The sequence below is a fragment of the Meriones unguiculatus genome, chromosome 19, assembly GCF_030254825.1.
Source record: "Meriones unguiculatus strain TT.TT164.6M chromosome 19, Bangor_MerUng_6.1, whole genome shotgun sequence".
In the NCBI taxonomy this organism is placed as follows: domain Eukaryota; kingdom Metazoa; phylum Chordata; class Mammalia; order Rodentia; family Muridae; genus Meriones; species Meriones unguiculatus.
This window is the reverse complement of record NC_083366.1, coordinates 30142505-30160281: the sequence shown is the minus strand read 5'-3', so window position 1 is coordinate 30160281 and position 17777 is coordinate 30142505. Positions and strand designations below refer to the sequence as shown.

At 40.6% G+C, this 17777-nt stretch overlaps 1 pseudogene; it reads left to right on the top strand.

Annotated features, from left to right (window-relative positions):
- The first annotated feature begins 244 nt into the window (after window positions 1-244).
- The window catches only part of LOC110555955 (large ribosomal subunit protein eL39-like), a 140935-nt pseudogene continuing 123402 nt past the window's right edge, over window positions 245-17777 (top strand).

Here is a 17777-nt window from a genome sequence, read left to right as displayed (position 1 = left end):
ATTGTAATAAATAATAATAATTAATAAAAAATGCAAAAAGGAACATGAACCTGATACTCATTTTAGCCCTAATATTTCTAAATATTTTACTTCTTTTGCTTTTTAAGAACTACAAAATACCTTTAAATTTTATACAGTTGATGTGTTTATTTTATATATTATATATCATATATTAAAATGGTACTTCTGCCCTTTTCTTTTCCTCCGGCCATGGTGCGCCTCATACCTAACTCAGCTTCTTGTCATGCCTTCTCACAAGGCTTTCCGAATCAAGCGATTCCTAGACAGGAAGCAAAAGCAAAATCATCCTAATCTGCAATGAATTTGGATGAAAGCTGGCAACAAAATTAGGTACAACTCCAAGAGAAGACACTGGAGGAGAACAAAGCTGGGTTTAAAAAGATTCACACAATGGCAAGACTGAAAATTTACACTGAATCATGGTCATCTATCAATCCTACCAGATGGAGTTTTACATTTTTAACCTGGACACTTGGTCTTGTCTAACTTGGGGATGGGATTTGTCCAGTAATAAAATGTAGAATCTTTAAAAAAAAAATGGTACTTCTGTGCTCTCAATTTCAGTATTGCTTCCAAGTTAATTAAATAGCTCTCCTCCATTATGCTTTCTAATTTCACATCTCTGTAATTATCATGATGGCCCATGTCACTCACAGCTTGGCCTGTACACCTAGGGGACTTGCTCTCAGGGTTATTCACCAGCCATGCAGCAGCCTGAGTTCCAGAATGGGAGACTGAATCAGCCAACATTTTGATTTCTCACCTAGGAAGTCACCCAATGTGAGACTCAGAACATATTTATTATTCCGAGAATCTCATCTGAATGCTGACTTCTCTTCCGTGGTTTCATTTTGCCCATGCTGCATCATCCCTTGGATTTTGTTCTTGAGGTTCTGAATGAGAGAACACAAATATCACAGATGATACCTCAGGCAGGCCATACTATTCTCATGATGCATAGTCTATTAGATATAAACAAGAGGCTCTTTGTGTTCAACCATTTGCTGTGTGTGTCTATGAACATATACTTAGAAACTTGTTCTTTGATTAATTATTGAATAACCATCCATTTATGATTCAGGGTATTTCATAATCTCTTAATTCATAGTTGATGAAACTAATTTTTTTTTATTTCCTGATTTTTCTTTATAACATGACTTTGAGCGCTGAGGACATACAAGGTATATGAGTGGAAAGAGACATATCTTCCTCATTGTTCCCTTAATTGAAGTATCTCCTAGATATTTGGCCAAGGAGCACATTTTGAATCGAGTCATTGGAGAGTAACAGGAGAGATGGAGTCCCTCCCCTCATGGAGATTATGTTCTCAAACAGTACATGTTTAGAGTTATTTTAATTATGTATTTATGTGTATGCACATTCGCACATGAGTATGCTTGCCTTTGGATGCCAGAAGAGAGCACCAGATGGTGAGGAGCTGAACTTACTGGCAGCTGTGGGCTGCCCTGGGTTTTAGGACCATAACCAGAGCCCTTAGTCTAGGCAGCGTGTGCTTGTAACTCCCGAGCCATCTCTCTAGCCCCAATGTATTTTTAATTAACCACAAATACAACTAAAAGTCATCCATGGTTCCACTTCTTGCTGCTTGGATTAGTTTTCCTTTTTTATTATTTTCTTCCTTTTTATTTTATATGATTTTTACTTTATATGTATGGACATTTGCCTGAATGTGAATGTGTCCCAATGAGATCCAGTATCCTCTTCTGGCCTCTTCATGCACCAGCACATGAATGCAGTACACATATGTACATTTAGGCAAACACTCAGACATAGAGAAAGGAAGAAAGTAAGAAAGGAAAACTAATACATACATTCCTTCTCAGTTTTTCTATTCATATCACAGTTGTTAAACTTGTATTAACCAGGCCACAATTAAAAATGTGACTATCAAATAGAAGTTAGAGGCTCTCCTCTTTGGGGGGTACACGGCATTGACCGCAGGGCCTATTGCATTTGAGGTAATTGTTCTAGCACAGCACATCTCCAGCCACACTCATCTTCCTGGATAACTTTATCTGAGCTGTTCTCGTGACTCAGCTATGATTTGGTAACTGATACGGGCCACTTTTCCTACATTTAAAAGTATTTCCTGGGAATGAATTTGTCTCCCTGTTTTCATTGGTTTCCACTTAGTTTATAATCCTGTTCTACAGCAGGCATGGTTAATGGCATGCACAAAAACAAGTGCCCAGGGACTTTGCCCAGCAGCATGAGTTCCTAGAGGTTGACTTCTTCTCTAGTTAAAACAAAGTACTCATTTGTTGCTATAGTGATGACTTTGATCCTACATTATTTTATCTTTTGTGGAGGTAAAACGTAATTCACCATTGTAAGAGTTTTAAAGTTTGCAGGTCAGTTTGTCCTTCAAAGGAAGTCTTACTAAACACAGGTAATGTCTTCAGCTCAGACAAGAGGAGTCAATAGCCTGCAGAGATGTGCTGACTACATTCATGGCTTTAGACTAGATGATTTGATTCATTGTCGTGACTAGTTGCAAAGGTGATCACGCTGAGAACTGCAGCCCACGCATGCTTCGGACCCAGAGAATATGTTACATTTACATCTAATTTTCTGGGGTTTTATCATCAGTGTTTCAAAGGCATAATTCCAGTTTTCTTTGGTCTCAAATTGTCTTTGTGGGAGTCTAGAGATGGCTCAGTGGTAAAGAGTACATGCTGCTCTTCTATAAGACATGAATGAATTGGATCTCAGCACCTACATGAGGCAGTTCACAGCCAGCTGTAACTCCAGCTCCAGGGGAATCAAACACTCAATCTCCATAGGCACATAGGAACCTGCATGGACATATGTGTATATATATATATATTTATATACACACATATATGTATAATATGTATAATAGAATATGTATTATAATACAATATACATTATATACATATATGTATATGTACAATATAATATATATTATATTATATAATGTATATTATATATACATACATACATACACAAACATATAGACATAAATTTAAAAAATGTTGTAGGCCTAAACCATTTCAAGCTTTTTGGATTGTTTGTTTGAGTATGATGTGTTAACTCTATTGTTAACACTCTTTCTGAGTTTTCTTGTGACCCAGCTGTGACTTGGTAACTGATTTGGAGCAGTTTTCCTATATTTAACAATTCTTCTTAGGAATAAATTCACTTTCTAGTTGAATATGAAAGCTCACTGTTAATTTTAGTATAATTCAGTCTATTTTTCAATTTAATGTACAGGACTAATTCTGAGGATGCAATCAGATGTAGTGAACATTATTTTGAGATAAGCCATTATCTGGTGTTTACTAATAAAGACTCACCTCTGGTCCTGTGTTTGATAAGCAAATTAAGGAAAGGGAGGATTGTTTTATGTTACATATATCTATTAAAACATCAATTTTGATATACTATTTTTATTTGGCTTATGAAATGAATAAATTCATTAATTAAACATCTACACTTAGCGATAGGAAGAAGAAGCAGAAGCCTGACATGAGAGTGGAACCTCCCCCTCCCTCACACTCCACATGTGTTTGCATGTTCACACACACACATGTGCCTGCGCACCAGGTATGCATTAAACAGTAAAGTGAGCTGTTGGTACCATGGACTTCAGTGGCTGCCTGCACAAAATCCAAGGTGTCGTCATTTGTCTACCAACAAAACTTATTTCTAGTTATTCATTAAGTTGATATCCTATAACATCTTCGGGGAGACCATTAAACGTTTTTAAAAAGAGGCTGGAGAGATTCTTCCTGAGGAATCCTGGCTCTCAGCACCACACATGGTGTCTCACAGCCATATGTAACTCCAATTACAGAGATTTCTGAGACCCCTGTTGGGCCTCACAGGCACCAAGCGTCCACCTGGTATACATACATGCAATCATTTAAAACACTCAAGGGGTTTCAAAAAAATCTTATTTATGTTTTTGGGTATTCTTGTGATGTTAATTAGTTATTTGGAGAAAGCAAGCAAACAGCAACAAAAGAAAAAATTTCTCAAATTCACTCATAATGTGAACCAATGAGCAAGCTTGCTTGTCCACAGTGACGGTACCCTCTTGTCTTTCCTTAGACTCTAAGTGAATCAAGGATGGTGTAGATATATTCCCTGGAGATGAACCCTGTATATTCCTTTTAGAAAACAGAAGTCACACTGTACTGCAGCTATCATTAATTATGTCACCCCGTAACCCTCAGGTTACATTCCTACATTAAAACATTAGGGCATAGAAATTGACAAGGAGAGATGGACTTATTTATAGTATTATAGAGAAACGGACAAACCCGGGAGGGAAAACACATGCTTCCTCCCCCATGTTGTGCATGACAGTCTTAAGATTTCTAAGACTCCTAGAAGGAGGCTTAGCTTTGGGACCCTGTAGCTGCTCCCTTCCTGACGGGAAGAGAAGGGCAGAGGGCCCAGCCTCAGGAGGCCCCTGTCTTTGTTCCCAGCAGTTGCCTCCATTCTCAGCAGGGAAGGGCACAGGGGTCTCTCCTTTGAATCTGGAATCTCTGCTCTGTCCCAGCAGGGCTCCAGGGCATTTTCTGTCAGTGTGAGATGAGAAGCACAGGACAGCTGAGACTATTGGCAGAGGGTAAAGAAACAGCAGAGCCAGGTCATGAAGAAGGGGCTCTGAGGGCTTTTCCTTTTCAACATCTTTTAGCCTCACAAACAATTAATAAACTTCCTTTTTATTTTTTATTTTTTTAGAAAACAGCATCTTTATTGTCACACAGGGCAGGCTTTGCACTGTGCTTTCTTTTCAGTGTGAAGCTCAGTTTCAGTGACTATTCAAAGCACCTATCTGTAAAGCACATGGTGATACATGATGGACCTTGAGTAAAGGACAGTGTTTGCAAGACAGCCCGTGGGATTTGGCTGACCTGCATTATCAGACGACTCTCTCCTTAGAAGCTATCTGCCCTGTCAGTATTTGCTTGGTTCTTTCCCCTGTCACGGTGAGTAGTGGCTACAGTAAGATTTTTGAGTACGTGAAATATTTTTCTTGAGTTCTGTAGATGTTGTACCATCTTCAGAGAAAATAAAGGGTCCTTGTGAGAAGAAAAGAGGCCTTCTATCTGGGGCCTCCTTTGCACTCTCCCATTGGCTGAGAGGCATCAGGCTTCAGCATGATTGACACAATCAAAATTGCCTAGAGAGGTAACATTTCTAAGGACCTAAACAACACAAATAAAACAGTTACTGTATTTATAATACAGTTAGGGGCAGTGTTTGGAGCACTTTGGCTTAGCCGAATGTGCACCCCCGACTTGGTCCCTAAATATGAACACTGTGCCTTGTAGAACCACCACACCATATCGGTTACAAGAGGAAATTCTTTAATGAAACTAAAGTAATTGTTGCTTTTTTAATTTAAATTTCAACCTTGTAATTTATATGCTCTAAGCAATAGCAGTTTGAAAATCATATAGTCTCTGTCTGTTTGTTTGTCTGTCTACTTGACTATCTACCTACCTACTTACATATCAATTGAGAAAAGGGAGACCACTGTTCAGAAAATTCGAGACAACTCTCTCTTGAGAAGCCTATCCCTATGTTCTGAGTATAAATTATTTTTTCATTTTCAATAAGATCACGTTATTCTAATTAGATCAAATAAAAGTAATAGACAGGATCGTTTAAGTTCTAAGTTCTATGCATTTAGTTCTAAGTTCTATGCATCTCAGTGAACTTTTTGGCAGCTAGAACGCCCATTCTGGAACCATGGAGCTTTGCTTATGTTGTTGTTTTACTATTACATGTTTGCATTTTTCTGTCATAGGGGGAATAAATAAATAAAGGAAGAAAGAAAGAAAGAAATCTTGGAAGCCATGGCTGAGTTGAAACTAGAAAGAAGATAGCCTTATATTCACTTTTAGGACTCTTCTGCCTTTGTCTGTATTTCATTGTTCCTGTGTTTATTGCCCCTCTCTCCCTCTCTTTAAATGGTCCTGTCTGTTTCTCTATATTCTCCCACACTAGTTGATTTAATGAATTCTAAAACTGTACTGTCCAACTCTTAAAAATAAAAAAAAATGTCCTTTCTCGTTTCTTTTTCTGCTCTCAAAAAAAAATATTAAGATTAAAGGTAAATGTTAAGATGATCACATGGTGTGGAACAACAATTTAAAAACTTTTTAATCAGAGTTAACTCTCAGCTTATTTTACCTTCTTTTAGACTAACAAAGCAACAAGCCTAATTCTAAATGGGTATGGGTTTTTATATAAACTCAAAGTTCTGTTTTTACAACATGCTGTATATATGATGGAATCCTGGTTCAAAATAATTTTTATGTAATGCTAAAATTTCAAGGCTTTGAAGGCTATAAAGGTCTATTCAGATTAACAAGCTATTTCAAAATAAATGTCTAAGTGCTTATGTCTTTAGCAGTTTCTAAATTAAAGAATGAATGCCGTTTCTCTGCCACCTGCTGCCTGTGATCCGGTTCCTTCTGGCTAATAGATTTAATATAACAAATTCAAATGTAATTTTAAACTTGTTTTCTACTGTTCTACTATATTATTGGTTCTAAAACTCATAGCTCGTAAAAGTTTTTTGCCTAGATACCCTTAAACTATATGATGCAAAGTTAAAGGTTGGTCATTTTGCTTATGCTGCACTCTCAAAAAGGTCAGAATTCACAGACTCATAGATATATTTAGCCTTGTTTTTTGAATTATAGCCTTAAACTTCTATAAGCTGTGGACTTTTCTATAAACTAAGTCATACAGGAAACTGTTAAGCTCTCTCTCTCTCTCTTTATGGACTGTTTATTCCTTTTTTTAATTGAATATTTTTATTATCATTTATTACAGTTTATTCAATTTGTATCCCAGCTGTGGTCCCCTCCCTTGTCCCTCCCTCCCAATCCTACCCTCAGTCCCTCTTCTCCTCACATGCCCCTCCCCAAGTCCACTGATAGGGAAGGTCCTCCTCCCCTTCCCTCTGACCCTAGCCTATCAGGTCTCATCAGGACTGTTTTTCATAGTCTTCCCCTGTGGCCTGGTAAGGCTGCCTGCCTCAGCCTTACCCTTCAGTGGGAGGTGATAAAAGAGCCAGCCACTGAGTTCATATCAGAGATAGCCCCTGTTCCCCTTACTAGAAAGCACATTTGGAGACTGAGCTGCCATGAGCTACATCTGTGCAGGGGTTTTAGGTTATCTCCATGAATGGTCCTTGGTTGGAGTATCAGTCTCGGAAAAGACCCCTGGGCCCAGATTTTTGGGTTCTGTTGCTCTCCTTGTGGGGCTCCTATCCCGTCCAGGTTTTTCTATCTCCCCCTTCTTTCATAAGATTCCCTGCACTCTGCCCAAAGTTTGGCTATGAGTCTCAGCATCTGCTTTGATACCCTGCTGGATAGAGTATTTCAGAGGCCCTCTGTGGTAGGCTCTTGTCCTGTCCCTGTTTTCTCCCACTTCCAATGTCTATCCCATTTGCTTTCTGAGTGAGGATTGAGCAACTTCCCTAGAGTCCTCCTTCTTGTTTAGCTTCTTTAGGTATACAGATTTCAGTATGTTTATCCTATATTATACGACTAATATCCACTTATAAGTGAGTATATACCCCATGTGTGTTTTCTGTTTCTGTGTTATCTCACTCAGGATTATCTTTATTAGTTACCACCATTTGCCTGCAAATTTCATGATTTTCTTGTTTTTAATTGCTGAGTAGTATTCCATGCTGTAAATATAACACACTTTCTGTATCCATTCCTCCGTTGAGGGACATCTGGGTTGTTTATTCTTTTTTAAGGCTCCAACTTAACAGAGATGAAACCTAAAGTCTTAATCTTTAATGATTAACATAAGCTAAAGACCTTTGATTTATTGCAGGATTAAACTTTAATTAGTAGTTATATCTACTTAAAATAGGCGTGATTCTCAAACACTTTCCTACAAAATGACATAACCCAGATCATAGCACTCTGTTTTCTGTTTGCAAAGTGTAATTTAGAGCAAACAGCTAGGTACAGACATAGATCACTTAGCTCAAGTATGCTAGACTTCAAACCCGTCAGAGATCCGCTGAGTATGACATTTAACATGTTTAAACTTATTTTGGCAGAGAGTCCCAGATTCCAGCAGTAGCTCCCCAAGACCTCTGAAAAGATTTGGGCACAACGATGGATGGCTTCAACTCTGGATTGTGGTGTGCTGACTGCTGGGCAGTATTGCCCCATGTGGCTCGCTGCTACAGTGCAGTCTAAACTGTGGGCAGGCTGGATGCCTGGGGAGTTGCTGTCTTGTGTCGCAGAAAACGAAGTGAGGTTGACCTCTCGCATGTCCTCCTTCCATGGGTGGGTGGGGCACTTAGCCTCTGCACCTGATGACCAGACTGTCTCTGCCAGCATTGCCCTGGGGAATGGGACAACTGTCTAGGCAATGGACTGTGACTGACTAGTCACCTCTCTCATTTTGGTAAATACAGAGATTCATTTAGATTACAATTAACCCTTCTCGGGTCTCTGGTTATGTTGACAGCTAAGACCAGGTCTTAAGCTTCACTCAATCGGATAATGATGTCAGGTCTAAAAACAGTCTAGCTTGTTACCAGACTTAAAAAGCAGGTCTCAGATGTAAGTTTTTACTATTCCTTTAGCTAAAGGAACTTACTTTACAGTCACTGCTCCCAGCAATTTCACCCATGTCTCATGGTAAATAATTAGACACAATGCCTAAGGATACAAACGTTTAACTTATAAAGCCTCTAAGAAAGTACTTGGTGGACTAAAAAGAAGTTTTAAGGTTGATAAATGCAAGTTATAAAGGTTAAAAGGCCTAAGGTGGTTTAAGGTATGGTAAATAAATAAAAATGCTTCAGATTTCTTCCTGTTGCTATAAACTGTTAGGTTAACTGTTCAGAGATTTGACATTTATCACTAGAGGTCTAATTTATTACTTTAACTCTGATAAAATACATTTTACTATAAGAGCCACTGTCATGGTCCCAGGCTCAAGATTTTAAATCTCGTTTGGTTTGTCTTTTAAATATAGACTTAAACATTCTTTCTCATTGTGCTAGACTTATATACATATAGTCTTCTGGGTAGGGAGAAGCCTCTCCTCCATGATGTGTAATCATACTAAAAGTTAAGATCAAGTGACCTTTTGCACCTTCTACTTCACAGAAGGCTTCTGCCTTTCTGGAGGTCACCTTAAAGAGTGTTTATGCTGTTAACACAAAGCTGTATATCTGCTGCCGTTTCTACAATGCATATTTCAGTACAGATTACAATGGTGATGGTAACATGTCTAAAGTTTATCCCCTTTGTAAACTTAAAAAAGAATTCTTATAAACTGTAGGAAATCCACCTGAATCCAACTCTCAGGTCAGTTGGGTTCCAGATAAGTACTGATCCTATTGCCTACCTCAGAGGTTGAGATTCCTTCCCTTTTCCCTGGTTTTGGGACTACCCTCCTCCAATTACCCACTCACTACATTCCTGAACCCAGTATTGGATTATTGGTGAGTCTGGTTGTCGTAAAAGCTTCCCTTGGTAATGTACTTGAGACCACAGGCACTTTCTGGTTCACTGGGGAGTGGAGGTAACTCCAACCATGGCCTTCACGACTACAGTTGTTCTTCCTCGCTGACAGTCAGTTAGGACCTTCCCCTTGGGTGAGATCCTCACCAGCATGGTTTCATCTGATGTTGAAAATCCTAGTACTGGGTAAACCGTGTCTTTCTGGACAACTGTGCCCTTGGTCTTTGACCAGTGCTAGTGAGTTGCTGGAACAGATTGCATCAATCTTCTTGAGTCAAACTTTGCTCTTGGGATGCCTTGGTGGGTCACTGACTCCACTCTCCCTATGGGAATATTCCATTGGCCTATCCCTCCAGCATCCTGCCAGGTGTTTCCTACACCCAACACAGCGCCAAAGCAGCTGCCCACAGGTGTTCCAGCCTAACCTCAAAGACTGTGTCAAGCTGGACCTGCACTTTCCCTCCTAGCCACATATCCTAGACAGCATCAAAACAGCCTACTCCTCCTGGACTTGGCCAACATTTCAGCCTCCCTATAGCTGCCCTAGTATCAGCAGGAAGTAGCCAGAAGAGATTTTTCACCCGTTACCCACTTATTATCAACAAAAGGATGAATGGATGTGCTTCAGGCCCAGGACCAGCAGCTGCAGGTTCTCCCAGCATTCCTCAGTCCCTACCTGCTGCTGGGGATGGCTGACAACCCCACGCTCTACCCTGAACTTTCCAGGGCCGGGGCTTCCCCTCCCCCTCCCCATGCAATTTGTATATTTTTATGCTCTTACTTTTTTCTCTGTCTCTCCCTTGCATGGCAACCAAGAGCTGCTTCCAATGAACCTACATTTATATGCTTTTAACTTGCCTTGCATGAGAAGCAGTCTAATCTCCTCATTCCCACCCACCCTTCCTTGGTTCCCCTTTTAAAATTATAGTAAAAGAGGGGAATGTTAGTTCACAAATCTTGAGGCACTAAGCCCACTCCCAGGTTTCTTAGGCACCTGTAATGTCAGCATTGATCGCCAGGGGTGATGTCAGCCAGGGGCCCGGGATAAAGAGACCCCTGCCTCTACTTCTCTCTTTCTCCTCTCTTACATTCTCTCTGCCTCACTTTCTTTCCTGGGGACCCCTACAGTGTTTCTTTCTCTCTTTTCGTCTCTCTCTCTATCTCCATCCGATAAGTATCTTTCATATAATATCTGTTGTGTGCATTACATCATCTTCATATAACATACAGTGTCTCATATTTAATAAAGTAGCTAACTTTTCTTAGCTCTGACTTGTCCTGAAATTTTTCTATGGGATAATGAAGGATCTGGTTTTATGTGAGCGGAGCTGCCTCAGGACAGGAACTCCCCAGACCATGTCCAATACTGGACTGTATCACTTTGCTTCTGCAGATGAATGTCAAATTTTGCATGGAAATGTGTCCCATTTTCAGGAAGCTGTGGAGTCAGAGCCAGGAGCATCCTGGTGGATACATCCCTTATCAGGTCTGTATCCAGGGGTAATGGCATCTGTCAGCCATTTCCTCCATCCTTGTTTTTCCTGCATGACAAATGGAGAACAGAGCAGTTTATAGCTCAAGAAGCTCTCAGGTTATGCAGGGGCAATGCTTGGGGGGATGTCCCTTACCGCCAGAAGGGATAAGCGAGTAAAGAAAGAGAAGAGCACTGTTGAACGAAAAGAGACTATTCAAGTATAAGTTTGCATAGATTTCTATATTCTAGTTCAGTGCTCCTTAAACTTCTCTGTTAATGAGCCCCCCCATTTGTCCCAGATATTTTCTATGTAACCCTATGTGCATAATATATAAAGTCAGCATGTGAAGAAAGTGTAAAGGCATTTATTTTAAAATAGGTTTGATAAAGATACCATTTTATAGTTTTTCGACTATGAAACCAATTGTCATACTGATGGCGTGGATGGTTTGTTTAGTTTTGCACGAAGAATTAGATTATTGCTGAATATTTGACTCTTCAGCACATAGAACATCTTCAAGAATTTTCAGAGCTGATTAATATTTAGATTTTATTATCATCAATGTCAAGCACACCTCATAATATGAACACATAGTACACAAGAATAAAAGTGTGCTTAAGGCTCTTTCAGAAGCATGGGAAACCCTGTCTTAATCTTAAGTCCAAATTTCATTTAATGACTTTTCCCATTTATTTATTCATATCTATCTATCTATCTATCTATCTATCTATCTATCTATGCATTCATTCATTTTTATTTGCCTTTCATCCCTATCACAGCTCTCTACCTCCTCTCCTCCTGGTCCTTCCCTCCTCTCCTTCTCCGCAGAAAAGGGGAGCCCCACACCAACCCTCCCCAGCACATTAAGTCACATCAGGACTAAACACATCCTCTTTTCCTGAGGCTCAACAAGGCAACCCAGCTGAGAGCAAGTAATCCAAAATCAGGCAACAGAGTCCATGTCAGAAACAGTTCCCACTCTAATTGTTAGGGGATCCTCATGAAGACAAAGCTGCCGATCAGCTACCTATGTGTAGGGGACCTAGGCACAGTCCATGCATGCTCTTTGGTTAGTAGTTTAGTTTCTGTGAGTCACCATGGTCCTCAGTCAGTTGACTCTGTTGGCCTTCTTGTGGAGTTCTAATCCCCTCTGAACTCCTCTTTCCTTCTTCCCAGTCTTCCACACGACTCCTTGAGCTCTGCCCAATGTTTGGCTGTGTATCTCTGCATCTGTTTCCACACACTGCTGAGTGGAGCCTCTCAGAGGACAGTTATGCTAGTCTCCTCTCTGCAAGCACAGCAGAGTATCGTTAATAGAGTCAGGAGTTGGCTCTCCCCCATGGAGTGGGTTTCAAGTTGGGCTAGTCATTGTTTGGTCCTTTCCTCAATCTCTGTTTCGTCTTTATCTCTGCACACCTTGTTGACAGGGTAAATTTTAGTTTGAAGATTTTTTGAGTGGTTGGTGTCCTAATCCCTTCCCTGGAATTTCTGCCTGAGTATAAGAGGTTTCCATATGCCTGGCTGCTAGGAGTCTTGGCTAGAGTCACCCCCATATCCTCTCAGGAGCTTACCCCATTGCGTGTCTCCAGCTTGTCCCAGAGATGCCCTCCTAATGGGTTTCCTTTCTTTCTCCCAGCCCTCTCACCTTACACCCCCATTTTCTCCCAACTTGATCCCCACCCTCGTTTCCATTCCCACCCTCTCTCCTATCCAGTTCTCTCTCTTTATCCACTTCTGTTGTCTATTTTATTTCCCCTTCTGAGGGGAGATTCAAGATACTGCCTTGGGCCCTCCTTGTTACTTAGCTTCTTTGATTCTGTGGATTGTAGAGTAGTTATCCTGTACTGTATTGCTAATATTAACTTATAAGTGAGTATGTAGCATGCATGTCTTTCTGGGTATGGTTTACCTCACTCAGGATAAGATTTTCTAGTTCCTTTTTAACATAGTTAGTTTTAACGCAAAAACTACAGCTCTCAACTACAAAGGGAATAAGGGATAGTTTATTGTAGAGCCATTTTGAGTGACTATGGTTCTGGAACAGAGGTTTGGGTTAAAATAAATTCCATGTTCCAGTGTGGAAGCAGTTTCATAGTTTTACAGAACAAAGCAAGTCATACATCAAGGCAAGTTTAAAATACATTGGTGGTCACGTCAGAGAGTTGGTTGCAACAAGATGGAGGAAGTTTTTCTATAGACTCAAGACCTTATCTGATGACATTCTTAGCTTTGGGGCTCGTGGTCTGCTAAGTTATTAAATTTCAAAAGTTTTATATCTATTAGTAACCAGGTGTTAGTCTAGACACAGAGGTGGGCAAAGCCTGGTTGTTCCAGAGGGACTAGAACTAGTCCAAGACAAGGTAATTAGCCTCTCGACCTGCAGCGTTCCGGCCTCCCCACAGTACTGCAGCTTTAATCAGTCTCTGCAGACACAGCAGAGAGTTTTCCTCACAGAAGGCAGTAACTCGAACAGAACTTTTCAAAATCAAACATCAAACACAATACAACCCAAAGATATTCTATTTGGTGTATCCTGGGGAACGACATAAGGAAAATGTTGGAAGATTTCTGTCATCCAAAATTAAATCTTTATGTTCTCATGGGAGGAGAGAAGAACCTTTACGACCACTAAAAACACCATGGTTCACAGCTTGCATCTGAGCCAGGCGCGTCAGTAGAGTTTGTTGGCATGGCTTGGTGTGACACCATGCGCAGCGCAGAGTACCCGTGCTGTGTTCAGGAGCATGGCTGCAGTGCCGTTGTTGTGTGGCACGACATGCTAAGCACTGCAAAAAAACACATCCATTTCATGTCATGCAAAGTCATTTCTATGAAACTGGGTCCTTCAGGTCTCTTCAGAAATCATCGTCCCTTGGTTGAGAAATTTCAATTATATCCCATTTCGGGACTAGGACTTCAGCATGTTTGTGTGAATATAGACATATGTGTTAGGTTTGTGTGCATGCGGGTTTGCTGTGTGTTTGGAATGCAGAGAACAACTTGGACTGCGTTCCTTAAAACCATGTCCATCTTTCTGAGGCAGGGTCACCCATGTATAAGCTGGCTGGCCGTTAAGCATTTGGGATCCAAGGTTATCCTTGCCAGTGCTAGGATTATTCTCCTCCACTGCCGCATCTGTTATTTATTTTCCCATGATTGTGGTTGTTACACCCAGGCCCTCATTTTCAGCCTGAATTATCCGCATCTCTACAACTCAGAATCATTTTAAAAAGAAAATAATTTGTGTTTTGATCCCTAATTTGTAATTTATTAGAAATTATAAATTTACTATGAATCAATATGATTAAATAGGTTTTTGTCTGCATTGATTTTTTTTCTTATTTCCCCAAAACATATGCAGGTATCTAAATGATACAGAAAACAGGTTTGGGAAAAATGACTATCTGGAGTCTATAACTGCTTAATCCCATCTCTGAAGATACCATAGAAGCCATCTGATGGGATTTTTTTTCTCAGATTCAAGATAAAAAGGTTATGAAGGGTGAAAATAATTGATTTGATTTTTTTATTACAGTCTTGTTCCTTTTATTTTTGTGCAACAAAAGAATCTCAGCTATCTGAGAGCTTTTGATTTTGGAAAGACAACTGCTCTGCAAATGCAAGGCGAGGGCTCTGGCAAGTGAGCATTAAAATGCTAGGCGTCAGCTGCCACTTGCCAGAGGAACAAATATTGTAATTGCTTCCTTTAGAATGCTGTGTTGTTCGGGTGCCAGCCAGGATAACACCCGAAGAGGGTGACATTAGAAACAATCAATTCAATGCACCTGGTTGCGTCTGTGCTACTCAATAAGGTGGAGGGAAGGAGAGAAGAAAAGCCACTTTTGAGGATGATTGCTACATGGTTAACTAAAGGCGGAGAGAGATGGTGCAAATCTCAGCAATATTAAATAGTATATTGGAAGTTTTGCAGCTTAGTGGGTATGTTGCTGAATGTACGATTTCACCTAATTTTATCTGGCGCTTTCCTGCCAACATGTGGCCCTGCTGGTTCTCATTGGTGCCACACAGCTTGGATGGAGTATAGATTAAAAAGTGTTGGATCGGGGACCAATGTTCATCTCAGCTTTGCTGTGAGAAAATTCGCAACTGACAATAGTACTGGTCTCCCTCATTGCAGGATTTTGCTCGCTGTAATTGGATCATTCAGTTGTGATTGAATGATGTACTGAGTGGATTTACATCTTCAACAGGTTGATTGCAGGTGAGCCTTGCATTCCAATTTGATAATCAGTACTTTACAGTAAGTGTTTATAAGACAGTATCTAGACTCCTGAGTACTGAGGACTGAAGTTCCCAGGAAGAAGATAGTCACACACCTTTGTAAAACACTCCACAGAGCTGCTTGGTTAAAATTATGCTAGGGATTGTTGAGAACCGGACATTTGAAGGTCCAGAGCCAAATTATCATGGGATATCTTTAGCTCCTTAAATAGGCATTCACTGTCCACCTCTTGTTTTTAGGCCCCAATTCTTGTGCCAATCAGGTAAAGTCCCCATCAGAATACCTTCTGTTCTACCAACATAAAAGTTATACTCTCCTGACAGAGAGCACCTCACTCCTGTCATAGAGACTTCTCTCTATTTTTTTTTTTTTTTGTAATTTGCTCACCTGATATTCCTACCAATGTATTTTTAAAATTCTCACTGATTATGGTTTTCATTATTAGTTCAAAAACTCATGGGATTGTTGTCACATTGAGACATGGCAGCAGTATAAACCTATTCCCAGGCCATGGGAATTTATCCTGGGCTCCAGGATAAACTGTTTATTATTCACTTTGAGCAAAGCCTGTATTTTTGGGTCAACAGTATCTTTAGCTAGTTCAATCTCCCATTACCTAGATCACCCAGCACTAAACTGGTCATTCCCTGGACACATCAGATTTCTTGTCACCACCTAGCTATTTTCCCCTTGTGCCTCTTCTCTGTCCAAATGCTCTAGGCAGCATTCACCTCCTCAAAAATGGGCAATCAGGAGGGTGCAGCACTTGTCTTCATTCCTGCACAAAGCACGCTATCCTTCCATGGCTTTGCTTTGATTTTCATCTCAGTCTCTGAGCATCTTTACTTATCATAATCAGAAAATTGTGCAGCATCTAGCTTCCAACTAATTCCTCAAACATGAAGTCTCTTTGAAGACAGCATGCCTTCCCATCTTTTCAGCCTCAGGTCTGGCCCTTCCTGTTAGATGGGTACTCAGTAAGTGCTTGCTAAAAGAAGGAAGAGAGGAAAGAATACCCGATACTTTATGCTCCTTAAAACTCAGGCCCCGGAGTTAAATAGTTATGTCCCTTGGGAGGAAACAGCATGTGATGCCCCTGAGTGACCTGAGCATGAAGAAGACTTTATAGGAAGGCTACAGGATTTTCACAGAGGTGGTCAATGGCAGCTGAATTTTTACCAGACTAGGATGGATGGGACTGCAATCCAGTGACTTGTGTCCTTATAAGAAAAGAGAGTTTTATTTTATTTTTCGTCAGATAATGTACCATTTTATTCCTTATAAAATATATTTCATGTCATTGCTGTAACACCATTACATTTTATTTCACATTTAAAATAGTTTTTAACAGTAAAAATAATACTTGGAAGACAGCAGAGACAGAGTAGGAGAGGGGTGATGTGCCAAAACAACGAATTCATGAATGGGATTCGCCTCCCTTTTTGTTTTATTTTTATTTTATATTTTTGCCCCTGGAAAAGTCAGAAGCTGGGGTGACCAGAAAGTAACAGAACAGATATTTTCCCACCAAATCAGTTTATCAAATTTCATAGGGTCCTTGAAGGCTTCAGGCTAAATACTCACTCTGACAAGGCAGCCACTGCTCGCAGAACTGTCTGAAGTGCCAACATTGCTTTCAGGTACAGGTTGAAAGCCTTATCATTGATCCAAGCCCATGATACCGAAGAGCCCCTTGGCTTTGTACCCAAGACTTCTGCTAGCCACAGACAATATCCCTGGACTCACAGCATGGAGTGAGGATGGTGCAGACTCACTGAGGCCGCTCCCGACATGGCACCAAGTCTGAAAGTAACTCTGAGAGCTCTGAAAAACAGAAACGTGGCTGGACAGTTTCCTAAGGACCTGATGATTTCAAAAGCACATCCGTGACACCTTCACTCAATTCAGATTCCAAACCCATGGGGCTGGGAAGCAGGAAGATACAGACATGAAGAAGGCAGGCCTGGTGGCCGGGTGTGTTAACAATCTGCCTTTGCCCTTCAAACAGAAAGCCAGACCATGTATCAGGAACCAGCATGAAAGCATCAAGATGAGGGGCCAGGGATGGAGGTCTTAAAGATGGATGGCAGAGAGCCATGGGGAAGAAAACCACATATATGGAGGTAGGGATGGAAGAGATCCATCTATAGACCGAGACATGTTGGTTAATGCAAGCACTCCACAGAAGCTAGGGAAGGACCCAGAAACAAGGACCCAGAAGCTAGGGAAGGACCCAGAAACATACCTATAAGAAGCTCTGCTCTGCTGATACTTTGTGATCTTTGGGGCATTCAGAACTTCAAGAAGATAAACCGCTGTGGCTTCAGCTCACAGAACTCATAGTCTTTCAAAGCAGACCCAAGAAGCTATGTGACTGACACACAGTTCCAGGGAGATTCATTTTTGTGGCTGAGGGAGCATGGTCATGCTTGGCCGATGGGTTGCACATGCTAGTATATGATAAAATATCCTGGAAATGAATATTATTTTGAGGAAATTGGAATATTTCTGGGAGGAATAAAGAAGCTG